We start from the raw sequence: 23,089 nt of genomic DNA on the forward strand, positions 1-23,089 counted from the left end.
TATTAATGCTAAATCAGTTGAATAATTTTTCCTGAAACCATATTGATTGGGAATAAGTAAATCATACTTATTAATGAATTTAAGAAGTCTATTATAATTTTTTTTTTTAATAAAAATGTGGATATACTAGGCAACAAAGAAATGGGACGATAATTACTAATTTCATGAGGATCATCTTTTTTATGAACAGGATTAACTTTCGCTATTTTCAGCAGATCAGGGAAAATACGTTGTGATAAAGAAAGATTAAATATATCGCTTTAACGGTTCCGCGAGTGGATTTCTTTCAATAACATCATACTTATTTTATCAAAACCACAAGATTTAGAACAATTTAAAGATTTAGATTTAGTGAAACTAATTATTTCACTGGGACTCGTTGGATTGAAATAGATAGACTCTTGATTTTGGTCAAAAAGATACTCTGTAAAATGAACAGAAGTATTGCTAATTTTAGTAGCAAGCTCCGGACCGATGTTAACGAAAAATGAGTTAAATGAGTTAGCATACATGTTGGGATCATTTATTTTGATGCCGTTTAATGTGATATCATCCGTTGATGGAGAATCAGGCTTTTTACCTAGGACCTCTTTGATGATTTTCCATGTTGCATTAGTATTCGAAGAAACCTTTTTCATTCTATCAGAAAAATATAATCTACGGGATAAACGAATCAATTTTGTCAATTTATTTCGATAAACTTTATACATATTCAAATTAAATTCAGTTGGGTTACGAATATGTAACTTATACAAAAAATTACGAGTGTTTATGGATTTCAAAATACCTTTAGTAATTCAAGGATTTCTTGGTTTACTTCGTTTACTTTTTATTCTACATAAAGGGATATTATTTTCATAATAATATAATTTATGATTAAAACATTTATATGCCAAATTAACATTATTAATACTATAAATATCTATCCATTCCTCTAAAAATAAATTCTGTTTCAATAATTCCACATTACGTTTTGACTCTTTATAATACCATATTTTATCACGTAATTTGTTACGACCCAATTTACATTCACAAATTGAGAATATTGGTAAATGATCAGAAACTTCAGAACATAATATACCCCCCGTAATTGTATTATTATACACATTCGAAAATATATTATCAATCTGAGTTGATGAGTGCGGATTTATCCTGGTGGGTTTATTGGAACACGAGGAACAACGTCTAAGGGGTCTAAGTTAATCAAGTGTAGTGTTATTTTTGAATAAGTCCATTTTCTAATGCGTTACTTCCTTTCTATTCATAGTAAGTGGATTTCGACGCACTTCATCATACTTGCAAAGTTTTACACAATCATTATGTTTTATTGTAAAGTTTTAATGTTTTATGGAATTATTGTTTTCGCTATTTTTCGGGCCACCAAAATACAATTTGATAATGTGACCCTGCGCCATAAAACAAACAGAAAATCGACAGACATGAAATTTTGGGTAAGAGCATATTCTGAAAGAGCAGACTTTGAGCTTTAAAATGACGTATAACTCTAATCAAATGGACTCTCATAACCTATCTAAATATTGCAAAGAAAGTACACACTCAGGAAAAGTGTGAACTGAGAAAGAGACTCTGAGGTACAGCGTCTATTCAAGCGCTTAATCTTTACCAAGCCGTGCCGGCTGTGCAATGAATGGGACAAAAACAGGATGTAAACCGCTGGAGTAACAACAATGAAGGGATTATCAGATGAAATCGAATGATTGAATGGAATTGAGCATGCCTTGATAAGACATTCTGTCCATAATTAATGCCAATTTTCAAAGCAGTAGCGTCACCCTTTCAAAAGTTATTTTGAAAGTGAGAGTGAAGAGTGTGTAATTGGTTTTTAAGAAATGAAAAGGGGACTCTTAAGACACACGTAATCACACTATTCTACCACCACCACCAAAAAAAAAGACACCTTCCTACCCGCTTTATGATCCCAAATTCCAGCATAATATAGAAGAAGACTTGCTTTTTCAGAAAATATGAAAAAGTCAAGATCGGCTAGGTTGACCCATTTCACATATTTTCAGTCCTCACACAAAATCAGTGTGTGGGACTCTTTGTTTGTTTTGTGATGCACGGTCATTAATGTATATATGTATATATACATTATATATGTGACCCTGCACCTCAAAACAAACAGAAAGTCACCAGACATGAATTTTTAGTTAAGACCATATTCTAAAAGAGCACACTTTAAGCTTTAAAATGATGTATAACTCAAATCAAATGGACTCTCATAACCAATCTAAGTATTGGAAAGAAAGCACAAACTCAGGAAAAGTGTGAACTGAGAAAAGAGGCTCTGAAGTACAGTGTCTATTCAAGCGCTTAATCTTTACCAAACCGTGCTGGCTGTGCGATGAATGGGACAAAAAACAGGAAGTAAACCACCAGAGTAACAACAATGAAGGGATTATCACATTAAACTGAAATTGAGCATGCCTCATTAACACATTCTGTCCATAATTAATACCAACTCTCAAAGCAGTAGCGCTATCCTTTCAAAAGTTATTAGAGTTGAAAGTGAAGAGTGTTGACAAGGTTTTTCAGAAATGAAAAAATGATTCTAAAGACACACCTAATCACACTATTCTACCAAAAATGCTCGAGATAAACTGCTAAAAAAAAACACACATCCTGCCCGTTTTATGATACCAGAATTTAACATATTGTACAAGGAGACCCGCTCTTTCAGAAAATATGAAAAAGTCAAGTACGGCTAGGTTAACCCATTTCACTTATTGTCAGTCCGCACGCAGAATCAGTGTGTGCGACTTTATGTTCGTTTTGAGGTGCACGGTCACATATTATACAATTGAAGAGTCTGTTTGCAAATACCGATAAGGCCATATTTGCCAAGTGGAGATAATTGCGATAAAAGAACAAGAAAAATACAAAGAATAATAAGAAAAATTTCGCCTCTTTTGACCATACAAAAATGTACCTTTATATGTAGTGACCAATATATCATTTAAAAGGTATTATTTTTTACTTTAAGACAGAGACCGTACTTAAAAATCTTCAGAAATGGAATCATCGGTTTTCTTGCGAACAAACTCTTCAATTATATATATATATTTATATATATGTATATATATATATATATATATATATATATATATATATTATGAATATTTCCTAGGCAACGTGTTGGCACAGTAATATCGAAAATAGAACATAAATGCGTCATGCTGTCAATACCAGTAGTTAATATTCATATACGCAGTCCTTGCATCACGCAGATCAACCTTTATTCTGTATGAAGTTTCCCTGGTCAGCAAATAGAGAAAATTCGACCTGAAATTTTCCAAGGCCCCATGCTGGTTGTGCACAACTATTTATCAAACGAAAGATGTCAAGCATTGTGAGAATTTTTTGATATACTTCAGATTTATATAAAAAAAAAATAAATAAATACACTTTCAGTAAAGACACAAGATTATCAATAATCACAATACCAAACATTAAGGGCGTTTGGAAATCTATGTAAGACATATTGTTCATAATACTTCCAACGATGGTATAATAAATCATTTAACAGAGATAGTTCGTTACTTTAGTCCAAGTGCGGGGTGTTTTGTTGTTGTTGTTGTTTTTTTTTTTTCAAGGCTTTAAGCAACGGGTATGACATCATCGTTCATAGTCAGTCTATGATTTTTACAGCCTCTCTCTCTCACTCTCTCCATCTTTCTCTCTCTTTCTCATTTCCTGACTGTCTTTATGTCTATAGTGAAAAGAACTGTCTATTACCATGGAAGAAAATAGCACTACACGGATAGCAGTGCAGCTGAATATGGATTATCCAACCATATTGTCTTGTTACCGTGACCGTGCACCACAAACAAAAAGTCGCCAGACATGGATTTTTAGTTACGAGCAGATTCTGAAAGACAAGATTCTAAGTTTTAAATTTATGTATAACTCAATTCAAATAAACTCCCCTATAACCTATCTAATTATTGGAAAGAAAGCACACACTCGGGAAAAGTGTGAACTGAGAAAAGAGGCACTGAAGTGCATGGCCTATTTAAGCGCTTAATCTTTACCAAGACGTGCTGCCTATGACATGAAAGGCACAAAACATAGGATGTAAACCACTGGAGCGACAACAATGAAGGGATTATCAGATTAAGTTGAAGTTAAATTAACAAATTCTTTCCACAATTAATGCCAACTTCAAAAAATAGCATTATCCTTTAAAAAGTTATTAGATTTGAAAGTTAACAGTGTGCCAAGGACTCCAGGAAATGTTAAGGGGACTTTAAGACATGCCTGATCATTCTACCCTCCTTAAAAAAGGGTTGTAGAAGACCGTTGAAAACACATTTTCCCATTCATGTTATGATCCCCAATTTACAAATAGTGTAGAAGAAGGATAGCTCTTTCAGAAATTTGAAAACTCAAGATTGACTCGTTTGACCCATTTTACCTTTTTTTTTGAGTCCTCACGTAAAATCAAGGGGTGCGACCTTTGGTTTGTTTTGCGATGCACGGTCATAGTATGGACATTTCTGCAGACAATAAGAACTGCATATCTTATTTATTTAATAAAAACAACATGAGGTTAGAGTATGCTAGGAGAATAATAAAAGTGTGAGAATATCGGACGTGTTACCTAAATAGACGAGCAGAAACGCACAAATGATGTACAGGAACATGTTTTTGAGTTCCATTCCAGCGCAGTTATCTGTAAAGAATAAATAATTTCAGAAAATAATAACTTCGAATGTTACCACTACTTGATTTAAGCAATAAATTATTCCTTTAAATGTGTACCTGTGACAAGAGATATTAGCTTGACAAAGTCATCGAAAAGATCAGAATATTTATTCTTAAAACAGAAATACGGCTACAATTCAGAAAGGTATCTCTGAAACCGACAAGAAAAAAAAAAGAAACATCAAGCATATTATAATAGTAAACACAACGTGCAGTACAGAGAAAGTGTAGGCAAATAGGAGATGTTAAAGGGATGGAGATACTGAAGTTTAGAAGAGATCAAAATTGTGGTAAATTTTGACTGCAATTCTTGTGTGTTGTGATTTTCGTTTTTAGCTCACCAGAGCAATACTGTCTGATTGTTGTCAACTGTAATCTGCACAACACTTCTCAAATGCAAGCACCACTAGACCTATAGCAGCACCATTAGCCAGCAACACATTTTTATGACATCATTCTCCATCTATAGCACTTTCATTGTCAAACAGGCCTGCAAATTCCAGTCATAAACATCCCCACAAAACAACATTGAAAACCTTTTTAGTGATTATAATAAGTGCAATCCAACAACAGCACAAGGTTGCCCATAGCAACCAACTAAAACTTGTCCACACAATGCAACATCCGTGGGACTCTCAGTATTCATTATGTACACGCAATGACACTAAAGTGTACACCTGCTTTAACAGCAAACCAGAATTTGTTGACTAATAGCCTCTCTAGTGAACGCTTTTATCCATCTCACTAAATAAACAAAATAGTTATACACCATAAAATGTGGAAGCTTTGAGACCACGCACAGTAATATCCCACTGAACTAATCGCGTAATTAGCCTGTGCCTATCATGCAGTCAAAGTAGGAATGAAACTCACACCTAAGAACAAAGCAAAACCAAATATTACCCAGTTAGATTGCATATCCGTCACAACTGCCCCTTCACATGGTACGTACAAAACATAACAATTATTCATGAAGCAAAACTGATCTTGACTAGTCACGCTCCAAGTCCTGCACGAAACAATGGCTGGGATCTAGCCAATCAAGACAATGCAATTTCTAATAGCAGAAGAAAAAGAGGTCTTAATAAATCAACTGTCCTTTTTTTATCCGGACAAAATTTGGAATCACTTTGAAATCTTTTCAATCTCAGGAGAATATCCACTGGAAAAGTCTGTTTCATCCCCAAAAGGTATTGTATATAAACTATGGTTTCAAATCTATTTGAAGACTATGAGGTGAAAATATCAAATACATTTGAAAAAAAAAAGCTGCAGCCAGTATAGTTTCACCAGTTTACAATTAACTGTTCTTACAGAAGGAGCGACCACAGTTCCCCTCAGATTCAAGCCTTAAGATTTCCCTTCTTTATTATGGGCAGGAAAATTCATCTGCCCTGGTTCTCCACCATTACGTCACAGGGCGCCGCCTTGTAACTGTTTTGGGTTTGCTTCCCGGTTTTGTTTTCCAAAGTTTACTTCTTAACTACACTTACCTATGTGTGACCAATCCATGTACATTAATGGATTTATTAAATAGGTTATCTTATTGCAGTAGTGGGTGAAATGGTTCACAAAACTTCCTATACAAGTTGGCCATTTGAGTGACTTTCTCATAATTTCAGGGAATTGTTTTTGGACACGATTTCAAAAAGGGGGATATTCCTTTAACTACCTTTACGTGGGCGTTAGTTGATCACTACATCTTGGGTGTGAGTGCCAATTCCTTAATTTCTGCCCTTTCTAGGCTGTCCTCTCAGTGGTGGACAGTCGGCAAGACGACCCTACCTTCTGGTAGCGGTCTGCACTTTTAGTGTGAGTTACCCTTTCTCTTTAACTTGCACTTTGTTTCACTACTGCCCCTGATGTAGTAAAGGCCAGAGTGGTGACTGCCCCCTTTCTTCCTGTACGGTGTAAACTCTCATGAACATAAATTTCGTGTAAAAGGGCTGATGACATTATCATGCAGAACATTCATATGAACGAGGTATACCCTACCACATCGTGACAAGGTGAAACGGGTCAACCTTGCTAATCTTGATTTTTTTTTTTGTTTTTTGTTTTTGATAGAGCAATTCTTCTTCCAGATTTTTCCAAAGTTTTGGATCATAATTTTTTTTTAAGCTATTTATCTAGAACATTTTTTTTTTGGGGGGGGGGGGGGTGTTGCAGAATAGAGTGTGATTAGCTATATCTTTAATAGGGCCCCTTATAATTTCTTTGAAAAATTCACACTCTCTTCACTTTCACCCCTATTAACTTTAGGATGGATACTATTACTGATTTGAAAATTAAAATTAGTCATGGATAAAATGTTTTGATAGAGTATACTTAATCATCTTAATTTGACAATATCTTCATTGTTGTTGCTATGAAGTTTTGCGTCCTGATTTTGTTGTCCCATTCTCTGCACAGAACACGGCTTGGTAAGATTAATCGCTTGAATAGACCCTATTTTACTTCAAAGCCTCTTTTCTCAGTACACACTTTTTCCGGAGTGTGCATGTGCTTTCTTTCTTTTTTTTTATATTTTAGATAGATTAGGAGAGCCCATTAATTTGAATTGAGTTATACATATCTTTCCTTTCAGAATCTGCTCTTAACTAAAATCCATGTCTGGCAACCTATAGTTGGTTTTGTGATAATGTGGTAACGATTACAAATTTATTTGCAGCACATGTGTAGCATTGAGACTTTTGGGTTGGAAATGATCTTTGGTGGAAAATATACTAACACATATCGCAGTGCCAGCATTTTATGGGAATTGCATACATGCCGTTGTAGTGAGACACGCAACAACGGTCATCGTCAAGGTAACCCCCACCTTTCGGTCTGCAGAGAAGAGAAATGCATCAACATTATTTTGTATGAACAGAATGGTGAACCGCTTTCAATCTAATACACCCATCATTATACACGTTTTTCTCACCAGCAAAAAGCGGTTACTTACTACCATGACAGCAAATCGAGATCTGTGTACAGACAACTGTCTGTAAAAGAAATTTATGCAGCTTGTGCTAGAAAAAAAAAATCGCACACGAGTTTCTTAAATATCATACATTTTCTGTATGGTATGTATTGAATGGAAAGATATACTTCCATTCTTTCATTTTATGCACAACTCAATATTCATAATTCATGCATGACTAAGTAATGAGCAGTGCTGCTACTCAATTTTCAATTGCGCGCACAAATGGTCCTTTTGAACGATTTTTTCAGACTTTTTCAGCTTTGTTTTCAAAAAACAAACTTCACAACCCAAATATCGTTATTTTCGTCTTCCATATGAGACCTTATGCATCAAATATGAATAATGCATGCCCGAGAAATACGTGCATGAAAGCATGCTTCAATTCTATCGATTCCACAGATAGTCGAAAAGCAAGCATTCAGCTCCCCCGACTTTACATTACTATACAATGGGTTCATCTGCGCAATTTAATTCACACAAAACAACGGCAGTGCTACAGTGAGTGTTGTTCTGGGGATATTTACAGAGAATGGTGTATGGGGACGAAAAGCCTTTTGTTGTCATTTTTATTTGAAATAAGCTATGAGACCTAACCAATAATTGAAGACTAATATCGTGGGTATTTTCAGGTTTCATGGAGTCCAGAGGCTATGGGAAATCAATGTTGCAACAATCATACAAATTCTGATGATTTTGTACTTCAAACTTATTTTAGTTTTTTTTTTTTCTTTTTTTCATTCCTCGCTACATTTCCCTCAAGTGTGGTTCATCCCTCATCTCTGATCGGGTTTTGAAGTTTTTGAAGGGGAGGCGAAGCAGAAATAGAGTATATCACTCTTTATATCACTGACTTTGATTTACTCAATTGAAATTTAACATTTCAAAGGAATACGAGCAGAGGGCAGAATCGTCTTTTTTGTGTGCTCCCCCCCCCCCCAACATTCCGCTGTTGAACGCTCTTTGCTCCGTATAGTAAGTTGCATAGTGAGGCAAACTCAGATTAATTTACGATCATATTCACAACCCAACCGTCTGTAGCATCCACCCTCCCCGCCTCATGTTTGTGTGAACTCAATGAAGCATGAAAGCACTGTCATTTGCCAAGTCGGAAAAGCCAAATGACTTCTTAACTATACACTTGAATTGACTATACATCTATCTGGGTAAAATTGAAGCATTGAGATGTCATATGAAAGGAACAGATGGATATTTCAGCTGTGTGGGTTTTTTTTTTTCTTCAAAATAATCTTATTTCTGAAAAGGCTTGAAAAACTCATTCAAAGTTGTCATTTGGGCGTGCAAATGAAAATTGGAACCACTACTGTCTATTGTTCTTCCTCAGCCATGAGTGACTTTTGAACAAAGAGTTGTGTGTTGAGACAAAAATTGTCGCCCCGTCACAAATTGTCGTCTGCTGACAATTTGTAATGCTTGTGCAGTTCCCAATTTTGGACCTCGATGGCGACAATTTGTGCTGGCAAAATGAAACGTAGCTGCACAAATTGTCGTCGGCCATGCACTGTGAATTGTGTGGTTGGGATGGTTGCTCCGGTTTTATGCTATGGTGGGGTGGGTATGATGCGTATGTGTGTGTGCGGGGTGGAGCTGCATGGTATGTGATGTGTGTGATTTGTAGGTGCGTATTATGTGCCTTGTGTATGCGTTTGCGCATAGCTGGGTGTGTGTGTGTGTGTGTGTGTGTTTGGAGTATTATAATACAATATGTGGAAGCTGTGCGTGTGTGGTGGTTGTATAGTGGTAGTGGTTTGTTTGTCTGTGTGTATACGTGGGCCTGTATGCGTACGTGTGCGTGTTTGTGTTTGTGTTTTGATGTTTGTGCGAACGAAATTTTTGAGCAGCAGGCACTACTGTGGCAATTGAAATCCCTTTAACGTGTATGAGCACGTGTTCACAGAGCTCAGAGCGGCGTTGATTTCAAAATAGTATGGGTGTGTCAATTTCAGCGGTGGGGCGGGCTAGGAGAGAGAGACCGAGAGAAAAGGCATTCGAGGAAGGTGTACCCTCCCTAAATGTTATCTATCTTTGTTCATTTTTTCACTGCAATCATATTCTTCCATCAGTCTTAACTTCAACTTCCATGTCACTATTCTTTGTCCCAGAATAAGTTTGGCATGCTTTATGCATGAGCGAATAATTTGGACACGCCGTAAATAATTTCTCAATCGTTAGTTGATCTAATCACAAACGAACTGCCATATGCACAACGCAAATACAAACGTATTTATTAACAAAGAAGAACAAACACTCAAACAAATCCTCGTAATGAATATAAACCACCTCAACACACATTCTTCCGTAATAACACACACACACACACACGCACGAAAGGACGATCAATTATGTGCTCGCGCACATACACATTTCCTTGAAACCTCACCGTGATATTTTACATGACTTGTTTGCATGGTTGTAGCCATGTAAGTTATGTGTTGGTATTTCAATGACTATGTCAATAATGATATTTCCCCCAAAATATGTGCTTCGAGGGCGGGCGACAATTTGTGCCGTCAGCCCTCATCACAAATTGTCGCCAGACGACAATTTGTGACGGGGCGACAATTTTTGTCGCAACAGTTGTGAATCAAATGAAAGAAGAGAAATGTATCTTCCATTCATGTACATCTCATAAATCAGTTTCATGATTATGATAGCAAAGAATTGCAATAAAACTCGGTTTTGTATGTTTTTTTTTTTCTGTATATAGCTTCTCTTTAACGTTTAAAGGATACTGATAAACACATACCTAACCATCGTTTACGATATGATTCAGTTTTGCCAAAGGCTTTCCTCCTTGATCCTACATGTCTGGACTGACCGTTTCATTTCACAGCGATGTCTTAGACCGCAGGGTGTAATAACTCAGTGAATGCGAGCCTGTACTGAGAAGTAGCAAGTTTTCAGTGTAAACGTTTACCCCAGCCATTATGTCAGCTCATTATAGCCCCCGGGCCGGGTTGGACCCGCATCTGAAATGCTAAGATAAGATGCTCAACACATCTTCTCACGTTTTGAATAGCAGCAACAAAATGATGTATGATCAAATGATTACTTATAACTTACACAGATAGATATATTCTATAGTCAAAGCTTCGCGGATCAGACATACAAATGCAACTCAATGAATCTTGTAAGGGTGTAGTAGATGAACAGATGAACTGAACAGATAAACAAATGGCCATATAAATACAATTTACCAATGTGCCCGTACTTATCACTATAAAGGCAACGAGCGTGTAACTCCTCTAGGATTCAGTAGAATGCAAAAGCACATGTTACCAAATGACTAAATCCAATTATTTGAAATACATCAAGCTTAATACGAACTCTACCCCTCCCCCATGGACTTCGATGGGGGGGGGGGGGGGGAGGGGGTCTTTGCCATCGCACTTTCATTGCTCTCGCCCAAGATGACGATGAAGAAAATAAACAACTTACAACTTACAGTACCGATCCCCTCATCGCACCGCAGGATATTATGTGATTAGTCAACTTATTTCCTCGTCCATACCTCCCAGCTCCTCATCGTAAGGCGGTCTTGAAATCCCTTCATCATCTCATCCATGGGGAAGAGCAACTCTTGAAAAATAGTCACCAACAAATGTCTTTGGAAGGGCGTCAATCATGACGTTCGTTCAAGGGCCAACCACGGTGCAAACGCAGGAAAATATCTCCCCACTACAAAGCGCCCCTTTGCACCCCGTCATACTGCCATTTTCTCACTAAGTCAACACTTCACTAAGAATTGTTTTCACCAATGCTCTGACCATATCATATTCGCTCGTGGTCACACTAAAAGTAAAAACAATTTTATAACCGCTCTGGTCCACTCTGTTGCGAACACTCGTTTACCTCAAATTCTATAGCGAAGAACGTAATTTCACCTCTGGTCACTCCTTCCGTCATCATATCAACGCAAAATGGACATCATTTTTGACCAATTTCCTCCCTCATTCACTCCTCACCTGGAAGACATTTCCCGCGCCTGGAACAAGTTCTCTAAGGAGCACTCTGTCAAAAAAAACTCAACAATAATTCACGATAATTTAACGATAACTTCTTGACAGCTTTTGACGTGAAAGCAGGATACGTCAAATTGCAAACGTACCAACTCACTTGACATCATCTCGCTCTGCAAACATTCTATTCGCGAATTCTCTCTTTCTCCTTCTATCCCTTTCTTTCTCAAAATTTCATCTTTAATATCGCCTTCTCGTGGAATACAACTCATCAAATCATCATCGTGCGATTTCTACCTTATTTATGGTTATTATTATTTGTGTCGCGTTGTGTTCAAATTTCTTACCTAAACATGGAAAAGTGCAATAACTGAACTTTAAATGGGGGGAACTCTTCAATATTATCTGCATAAAGTATATATGACAAAATGGACGGCTTTGGTCGAAACTGGTATAATACATTTCATGTGAAAGATACGTCTATGAATGATAATCAGCAAGAAAGAAGTCATGGCTATGAACATCGTATGAAGAAAGTATATAAGGTTATAAAACATTTGACAGAGCAGTAAATGCAACAATTCCTAATCCACAAATTAATATGGGACTGCTTTTGGAGGATTTCATCGAAACTGGTCAAATACATTTTAATGTAAAGGATATATTAATGATGCAAAATAAAAATAGAATGATTATAGCTATGAACATCCTATCATCAAATAGGTAGTAATCACATTAAATGTACAATAATCTTAACATATTAAATAATCATAATATGATTATTATAGACCAGAAATTGCAAAGAAATTGCACACACATGTCACTATCCCCATCATGTTCCCAAAAATACACATGCGCAAAAATATATTCTAGATCGAAGAATGTTATTCCATGAAGTCAATTGTATACTCACATTTTTTGACACCCAATCCTCTTTTTGCTTGCATAATATCCCTAATGGCAAAGAATGCAGAACATATCCCTGTTATCGAACTGTCATCCGAACTTGAAACTCGAGCAAACACTTAATGCACTCGAACAACTCCGAAGACATCTGTCTCATCCAAATCTTGATGTCTAGCAGTTCTTTTTAAAATGCAGATTAAGATCGCGTTAACGTTGATTGAATGACCGTAAACATGGTAAACGGTGCGCTAAGAAGTACACGCTACGCCCAATGTAACACGCGAAGTTATAGAGGATCCAATGACAGGGGCGGGGGTATTTCATAAGTTAGGTAACTGGATAAACATAAATGACGCACAGGGACTATACAAGCCACGCCGACTGCCGATACCTTTCACATACGTAGGTACATTGTAGAGGAAGATCCAATAATAGGGGCAGTGGCATCCCATTGGTTACACCTGATTGGATAACAGAAAACAATGTACTGAGAAACACAAACCACTCCGAATGCATTTAACACACGAAGGTAGAGAGGCTCCAATGATATGGGCAGTATCATCCCATTTGTTGATTTTGATGCTTATGAGAATGCGTACGCTCATGGGCTATCGTTGAGCGATTTGCCAAAGTTCGTGTGGCTCTCCCAATGCCACGTCCGGTAATTGTGACCGGGATACGTAGTATTGTTGTCTTCCCCGAGGAAGTTATGTTTTTGAAGGCTTTGATCTGTTTGTTTGTCTGTCTGTTCCCCTCTTTTTTAAGGACGACATTAGGAGACTTGACACCCGGACTTGGCCGTATATTAGGCACGTGAATGCCTCAATGTCATCTGTCACTACAGGCTCCATGGACCATTCATCACCAAGTTTTCTGCCATGAGGGGGGAAATAACCAACAAGATTGGCACTTTATGAAGTCATGTTTTAATATCATATTTAGATATTTGTCTCTTGATCATAGCTCAAATATTGTGTCTTGTCTCAGACAACATCTAAAGAAATAATAAAACATACATCAAACCAATATGACATTTAATTGGTTTAAAATAGAATACGAAATGTAAGCACAATGGCTATTCATTATGCAAATATCCCCAAATTGATATAGCAGTCTCTATTCATAGAGAGAATGTCTGGCTGTCAGGTTATTCTCTTCATGTGTGTGTATTTTTTTTTTTGACAATAAGGTTTAAGCAAATATTTTGGCATGGACCACGTTAAACATGATCTTCAATACTTACAATGTCTTCTGCACATGACGCAGTGAGAGCTCGTGTACTCTGCAGACTAGGTTGTTGTAATAAACCCTTCAAAAAAGTTTTGGAAATCTGATTTTTATCAATCATTTCTCATCTTTTCTTAAAAATGATTTATTTGTGCTTAATACCACACAAAGATTGTTTAATTCTCTTTAAGATGATACCATACATGTTATGATAATCGCATACATGGAGGTGCAATGCATACAAATATGAGGTAAAGACAGAATTGAAAAGTTGCAAAATGGCCCAATTTTTGACGTCCGTAATGCAGTTTCCTCGTGACGAGTGAGTTCCCCATTTTTTCTTTGGTGTTCATTCACTTAACATCAACATTTTTATGGAGTGAAACATGGGTTCAACCAAACAGACAAACACACACACACACACACACACACACACACGCACACACACACACACATAAACAGCATTACACATACACACACACACACAAACGATCATGACTCAAACCATTTCATCTCACAGAACCTCGCCATATTAACCGCAACAAAGACATAAAGAGGTGAAATGGCATGGTCTTGATTTTACTGGAATTCCATCTTTATTTTGTCTCCATTTTCTCATTATTTTGTGTTTACTTTGTTTACTTTGTGTTTACATTGTCAAAGAAACATGATCGGGGCTCATCCGGTGAACGAGCCAAGTGCTTGTACCACCGCCTGCCACCGTGTCCTCATGCTGTTGATTAGCGTCAACCAGTATCTGGCGGAGTCCTGCCTACAGCTCGACCAAGTTGATCCCAAAAATGTTCTATGGGGTTGAGGTCGGGGCTGCATGAAGGCCAGTCCATTTCTAATGATGCCCGAGAGAGAGAGAGAGAGAGAGAGAGAGAGAGAGAGTGTGTGTGTGTGTGTGTGTGTGTGTGTGTGTGTGTGTGTGTGTTGTTCACATGTCTCGCTCTATGTGGTTTTGCGTTGTCATCTTTTTGAAGCATCTCAGCTTCAATTTGCTCCATGGCGCGGGGTTTTTGAACATTGCTTACAAGTGGCATGATGTACAACCATAAAACTTGATGATCTATCAAAATTGCCTGGCATGCCACCACTGAAAACTTGAATGTGAAGTTAATATATCTATTGAAATTTGCCTTCAAGGCTGACCAGTTGAGAACAAAAAAAATAAAACAATTTTGTTTACGTACTCGTCACGACCATTCTCATTCATAAGGACAGGTCTTGTTCGTTTTGCAACTTTTCAATGCAGACCTTATCAGACACTTTTGAGTACACCTCTTTACTTGATAGCATAATCATAATGAGTAGGGTATCATTTTTAAGAAAATCTAATACTCTGTCCATTGATATCAAGCATGTATTGTACAGTGCTTACAGACTGGAGAAATTTACAACTGAAGTCAGATTTCCAAACTTTTTTTGAAGGGTTTAGTTCATCATATGGCACTACATCACAAAATCTCCATTGCTTACATCTTCTCCAAAATCATGCTGCTAGATTAGGCCCCAGTCACATATAGAGACGGATCCTCACGGATCCTCAAGGATCTACGCGGTGATCCGGGGAGATCCGGTGAAATCCGGGATAGTTTCGACCTCGATGGTGTGTCGATGAGCGTTGATATGACTGTACACACGGTATCAACACGGCAGCTACACGGAAAAGGCCGGATTGCTCTGTCAGCACGGCAATCCCCGGAATGTCCCCGGAATGTCACGGCAATCCCCGGATGACGCCGGATGTTGGCATCCCGGATGACCCCGGATCTACACTGACATACCCGCATGTCCAAGGATGTCAAAGGCGTCAACAAGGATCTCTCCCCGGATCACCACGGATCAGATCCGGGGTGATCCGTGGAGAGATCCGTATTGTCGTGTAGCTGCCGTGTTGATCCGTGTAGATGCCGTATTTGCTCGTGTAGACGCCGCGCTCTTCCGGCCTTACCCGTGTAGCTGCCGTGTTGATACCGTGTATACAGTCATATCAACGCTCGTCGACACGTCATCGATGTCAAAACTATCCCACATCTTCCCGGATCTCCCCGGATCACCGTGTAGATCCTTGAGGATCCATATTTATATGTGACTTGGGCTTTAGTGTATAACAAGCCCAAGTTCACCCTTGTGGCATCCCTTATGAATGATCTACATTGGCTTTCCATCTCTAAAAGACTTAAATTCAAGACTGCTACACTTGCATATAAAGCCATCCATAATCACTTTCTGAGCTCCTCCCCATCCGCCAGTCAACTTATAGCATTTTGTCAAGGCCCTCTCGCTGTATGGTGAAGAGAGCCCAGCCGAGCGCGCCAGCTCCAGGTGGAGGGCTGACCGCCCCCCCCCCCCCCCACACACACACACACTTTACAGGGATCGAATGCTTGTATCCCCCACTATTTTTTTTTTTTTTTTTTTGCATGAAATATATTAGGTGTTAGGGAAGTAGCAGCAAAAGATATTAGGACTTTGTTATTGTTTTTGTTTGGTTTTTGCTTGTCAGCCGACTTTCAGCGGAAAATCGCACCTCAAAAATATAAAGACTTTTTGATGTTGTTTCTCTTTTCTTTTGTTTTTCTTCTAGCTTGAAAGACGATTTTGACACCTCCCCCCACCTTCAAAAACGTAGCGTCGCCCTTCATAATGCGCAAATGAAATCAATAAAATGGTGATATGGCTGTCCATTTCTTTGTATGTAATGATGTAGTAAAAAAAAACAATCGTTTTATAGCTATTATCTTTCCCAATTTTCCCAACAATCATCGCCAGGGGAATCGTTCCGTTTGAAGAAAACAAAAACCCAAAGATAAATGTGGATTGAGTGATGGCAGCAAAATTAGTAGAACACATCTGTGAAAGTTTCATTAAAATCGGACAATCGATGCGAAAGTTATGGTTTTTTTTAAGTTTTGGTGTTGGAACGGCTGGATGAGGAGACTACAAGAGATAATGAGGTGTATGTGGACAGCAACATAAAAAATATGAAGGAAATTCCATAAAAACTCATTTTTCGTGAAAATTACATATTCCATCAACTTGATACTGACATATGTTAAAGGCAGCAATTATTCCCCTTGTTTTCTGAAAGCGATTAGTCAAGTACTCTTTCATTATGCTGAAAAGGTGTATTTTTGTGGAATTCCCTTTATATTTTTTATATTGCTTTCCACTCATGACGTCATAACCTCAAGTAGTTTCCTCATCCAGCGGTTCCAACACCAAAACTTGTAAAAATTCATATTTTTTGTATCGATTGTCCGATATTCCTGAAACTTTCACTGATTTGTCCTACTAATGTTGCTGCTTTCACTCAATCCTCATTTCTCTTTTGGTTTGGGTGTCCTTTAAACCTATTATAGTATGAGGGAGGGGCAGCTGGAAGAGAAGAGACGGTATCTATTCCACATTGCTTTTGTTTTTTTTTTTATATTACTAGACGGACCTGTCAGAGAAAGTGTCTGTTTTCATGCTCGTAACATTTTACCATCTAAATGGTACTCTGACTTTGCACGAAAATTCAAATGGTGCTTTTTATTTTGTCATGGGTAACAATTGCCAACTTATCTTATTCAGTTTTATCTACTTCTTTTTTTACTTCTTTTTTTTTTTACTTCATGTGTTGCAAAAGCCATATGAGTTGAGCCACATCGGCTGATAAAATGGTTTGAATCATTAATTTCCTCGCGGTGTGCATGTCCTTTCACGAGAACTGCCATGCCTAGATGCACCGTTTTGTATTCCTATTGTATGGAGTGTCGCATTGCAATCTCTTTATTAGCCACAGCATATCCTTGAAAGAGAAAATTGAAAATATATCATGGACATTTAGAGTTTACGTTACTATCATTTATGTTGTTATTCGCTTGGTGTCAGTCACACACCACTGATCATTTCTCGTTTTACGGAGCACACAGAGCAGTGAATCAGTATAGCAGCTGAAAACTCATGAAATTGATGAGCGTCATTTTAATAATGCAATAATTTTATCCCCCTATAAAAAACGAAAATAAATTAGAAGCACACCGGCGGCTGCTATGTAAAATTACCATAACAAATGCGAGCTCATTCTGACAAGTATACTTCCAATGTTCGTAACCATGCACCCTCCACCCTCCCCCGGCAGGCTTCCAAAATAAATAATTCATTTCCTGTGAATGGACGTTGCAGCCATTTTCTGTGGTATTACGCCCCGTCAATAACATTAAGAGTTGCAAGCGTAAATATTGAAGATTTCACCGTGCACTTGTTACCGAATGGATCTCTGAAAACCAATTCCCAAATCACTTGGGTGCCCGAAGATGGAATGCTAAAACCCTGCCCAAGCTTTCCACGGTAGTAGGTGATATCTATGCTTTCAGGAATCGGTAACATGGTCCCAAGCAGTGCGACCAGTTTAAAAAAAGTGCCCAGAGACAACAAACACACAAGTAGACCCTTCAATCAGTGTCTGTTTTTTTTTTTTTTTCTCTGAGGTCATGTTAAAAGGCTAACAAAAGTTTAGGAAAACAAACAAAAAGAAAAAGAATATCCCATAAAACAAGCGTTTAATGTTGAAAAATGCAAAAGGAGACTGCAAAAAAGCGCATTACTAAGTGTTTGTTAGTTTGTGCTCATGGGTACATTTATGTGCTGATGGTGACATGCATTCAAATAATGTCTTTCGATATGAATTTTCTTTAATTTTGTCTACCTCTGTACTAATTTTAAAGGTGGCAACTGCTGGTCTACAATTTGGACAAACATAATATAAGAAAAAAGGAACTAGCAAAAATCAGACCAGTCATTTACTGCCATTCGGGCACGACACCACCAGACTTATAATTCCTGGTTGCCGCCAGTGACACGATGGACCTGGAACATATACCAATTCTCTGAATGTCCCATAATGATGATAATAATGATGGTTATAATAATAATAAAAATCATAATCATAATCATAATCATAATCATAATCATAATAATTATCTTCTTTTTCTTCTGTAGGAGGACATTCTTCATAATACAAGTGCATCCTTCATAGTTGATGATCAGAACACTGTAGAGCTAAGATGCCAGAGTTGGCATAATTATGCTTTCTGGCATAATCTTTGACGCTTCAGCATCTAACATTATGCTAGGCATAATTTCTCTGTTTTTAACCTTATTCTAGCACAATTGTTTACAATTTTTTTTTTTTTTCAGGAGGTGTGGGGGCTGCAGGACCGGGGCTGAAGGGGAAATCAAAGACAACCCCCCCCCCCATCCTCCCGCTTAAACGGGAAACCTTTGGGCAATATTTTTATAGGTGTTGTTATCCCCCCCCCCCCATTTTTTCTGATTTTGTTACTTTTTTTGAGGTGGGAGGGAATGTGTGTGTGCGTGTGTGTATATAGGGGGGGGGGGGTAAAATGTACATCCCCCTCCCCGTTCCCTGAACCATACATAAGGTCGTTCGTGTAGTTTTCTTCTCTTTAAAACCAGGAAGAGTTCACAGTTTTGGACGTTCCTCGTCTTAAGTACATACCATGAGGTGACGTAGGCAGCTTGCACTGAGATGAGTTTCTGGTGATGTGAGGACAACCTTCTGTGTAATTGTTCTTTTCAATAGCGATCACTGGGTAGAGTTTTTCTTCTATGTGTCTGACACCAGGTCAGAGATAACACCAAAATAAGATACATCCCAACAAGCAGGTTCCTTTCACATAACAAGTCGAAGGCTGAGCTGACCAATTATCTTGCTGCCAAGGTTCTAGAGTAGGCCTACTACAGAACAATACACAAACGTGCCACCATCTCTTCTTCAGGGCATACCAGAATCAACAAAGAATTGATTTTCAAGGAGAAGAATCATGAAGAAGAGGACAAACTGTTGATCTTCATTGCTGCCCTGGCATCACAGCGAAATAAATTCATTGAATGCACATAAGGTTTTCTTCTCTACAGACACATATATCCTTCTTCTTCTTCTTCTGTTTGGGTCTGCCTCATTCAATTAGCTGAATATTCTGGCAGACTCTAAATGTTAGTCATAACAAACTAAGTCGCTGTTGTTAGTTAGCAAGCTTTGAGCTCATGCTGAAGAACACTCCCATACTCATGTCCTTTGGGTTATGGATATAGAGCCTATATTATAATGAGCCACTGGGCGACCCTTCTATGCCTTCACTGATGCTGACAACACTGGAAGGATTTCTTTTATAGGCATAGCAACCTGGCAGCAAGTTTACGTGAAGGCAGAAGAGATGTAATCAGTTCTCTGCAAATGCTTTCCAGAGAGGCTAAAGTGGCCAAAATTATGCTGGCTACTCTGGCAAGCTTTGTCTTTGCACCCTACTCCCCATCTCTTCTGCAAGCATATGACAAAAAGTGACAAACTACCTCCTATTCTTGGAGTTCTGAGACATCGTGTCCTGAGAGTCCATATCAAAGTCAGAGTGAGAGGACCCACCAGCATTGCTCTGCAGGATCTTCAGTTGGACCCTCGCAGTGATATGGCTACCACAAGGAGTCTGATGGCCAGCTGGAACCAACCATGACAGATGCCTTTCCAGCTCCGAAGGCCATAATTTAGATGGTTAATTGTCAAAGCAAACCAGACTTTTCTTAATTCTGTCAGATGTTCTTACAGAACAAAAACAAAGCTTAATCATCCTGTACTAATCTTTGCTGACGAGGCAGAGAGTGTCAGAGTGATGAGGACACTCAGAGCAAGTATAAAACTGATAATGATGATGATGGAGATGATATTATACAGTGCATGAAAAGGTAATCCAACTTTGGAGGGCTACAATGTTATAATTGTGAGCTATGGAGAGCGCAATGTTGGTTGTGAGTAAAGGAGAACTCTTCCTCTTTCCATCGATACCTAATTATGTTAACATATGTCATGCATGACTGAGTACATGAACTTTAAGAACAACCATGACAAATTGCACTTTTCCCAAGTTTGCGTGTTATTGTGAAGGAGCAATGCATGTCTCACTGCATGGATGAGATCTGTCATTGAAAGTGGTCAAATTATCAGGCCAGCCTGTACGACTGCAAGTTCGTGTTTAGAGTTTCTTCTAACCTTTTATGGTTTATAACTTTCGACATGGCCTTGTTGTCGGTAATTTGGTCCTTCCCACAAAGGGTAAACTATTATCCATTTTCTCTCTTCATATTCAAGACATGTTTTGTCGCTGCGAACTGTGTTTTGAATACGAACAGAGAAAATGGACTGTGTGTTATCGGACAGGTGGCCATGTTAAAGGTTATGGACCATGTAGGTAGAAACCCTAAACACAACTCCTAAACATAAACCTGCATTCGTACAGGCTGGCCTATTTGGCCACTTTCATTGAAAGATCTTATCCATGCAGTGAGACATGCATTGTTCCCTCACAATAACACGCGAACGTGGAAAAGTGCAATTGGTCATTGTTGTCTTTAAAGTTTATGTGCTCAGTCATGCATGGCATTTGTCAACATAAATAGGTATCAATCGAAAGAGGAAGAATTCTCCTTTCCTCACAGCCAATATTGCGCTCTGTGTAGCTGACAATTAAAAAAGTTGCAGCCCTCCAAAGTTGGATTACCCTTTTTTTTTATACACCCTCTATGTAAGGAAGGTTGGTTCCTAAAAGATTATACCCATTTCTTTTTCTTTTTTTATATGTTTTATTGATTTCAACTATTGGCATACAAACATAAATCATTTCTAATTATGTTATACAAATAACACAAACAAGAAAAATGAATTTGCGAGAAAAGAAAAGAGAAAAAAGGCAGTAAAGTAGAGGTACGTTTGCCCTTCAGTCCTCCATCAAGGGGAGAGGGGCAATGAAAAACCGGAAGATACGCGGTAGTTCACAACAAAAATAAGAGATGATTTCGATTCGCCACAGAAATAGGGGAAAAGAGCAAACTCACCTACACTTTGAATGTATGACTATTGTGTTGAAATAGATAGAAGTGGAGGGAGCATCTATTCCCTCCCAAGCATACACATTGTAAAACACTGTCACGTATATTCTACATACATTGAAAACATACCAACCTAACAAAATAGATTGTACATGAATGTACATACATACAACTACAAAGGTTCGGAAGAACTTGCCCTCTTCTCCACATGTCTTTAAATGCCGATTTCTGCCATGAGGAGCATTTTGTTCATTATGGGCACTGTCTCAGTGGAAAATTCATGTGTAATCACTTGTAAAACAGAAACAGAAAGTATCATTGAATTGAGTTTTAATATGGTTGGATCTAGCTTACCTGTTTTACCATTGGATTTATTGTTAATGTAATAAAGATTGTTTCTTCGAAGATTAAACTCATTTCCATCATGAGGAGCATGTTCTCTCCTTGGTTGAATACTATCAGTGGAATATTCAAGTATGATCACTTGTAAAAAGATGAATAAATCAGAAAATGTAATTCAAGTGAGCTCATGGTTGAATCTAGCTTATCTTTTGTTACCCTTGTATCTATTTGCTGGTGCGGCAGTGAGTGTTAGAATGATGAGGACACTCAGAGCAAGCACGAATGTATGGAACTGAGGGATGACAATGATGGAGAAAGTAGAAAATGTGTTGCCTCAAAGAATAAACCCATTTTTGTCATTAGGAGTATGTTGGTTCATAATGAACAATAACTATCAAAGTGGAACGTTTAAGTCTATTCACTTATAAAACAGACCATGAAACAGGAAATGGTTGAATCTACCGCAAGGATCTTTTTTTTTTATCATTCTTTCTTTGCCGTTGCGTCAGGGAGTGTCAAAATGATGAGGGCACGTAGAAGAAGCATGAAACTGACGATGACAATGGTTAAGATGAGATATTTTTCTATAGAAAATTGGCTGCCTCAGAGATTAAACCAATCTCAATCGTGGGGAGCATGCTGGTTCTGTTGTTAGACACTACACAACGTAATGGAACACTCATGTGTGATTACCAGTAATACAGCCTATGATACAGGAAATATCACTCAAACAAGTTCATGGTTGAATCTATCTTTTTGGAATGCAGATTAATTTGCCATTGGAATAAATTTTTTCTTCTGTAAAAAAAAAAGAAAAAAGATTAGTTGTCAAAAAGATTAAATCCATTTCTGTCATGAGGAGAATATTGGTCCTTCAGCCATAGACACTATAACTTACTGCAATGATGATATCTGGCCACTCGTAAACAATCAAGAACATTGAAGATGTCGCTTATGTGCGTTTGTTGTTGAATTTACTTATCCATTTTTCTACCATTGGATTTCTTGACCCTGAAAATGGTGCTGTTATAGTCAAAATCAAGTTTATAAG

This window comes from Diadema setosum, chromosome 12 (assembly GCF_964275005.1).
Source record: "Diadema setosum chromosome 12, eeDiaSeto1, whole genome shotgun sequence".
Taxonomy (NCBI): Eukaryota; Metazoa; Echinodermata; class Echinoidea; order Diadematoida; family Diadematidae; genus Diadema; species Diadema setosum.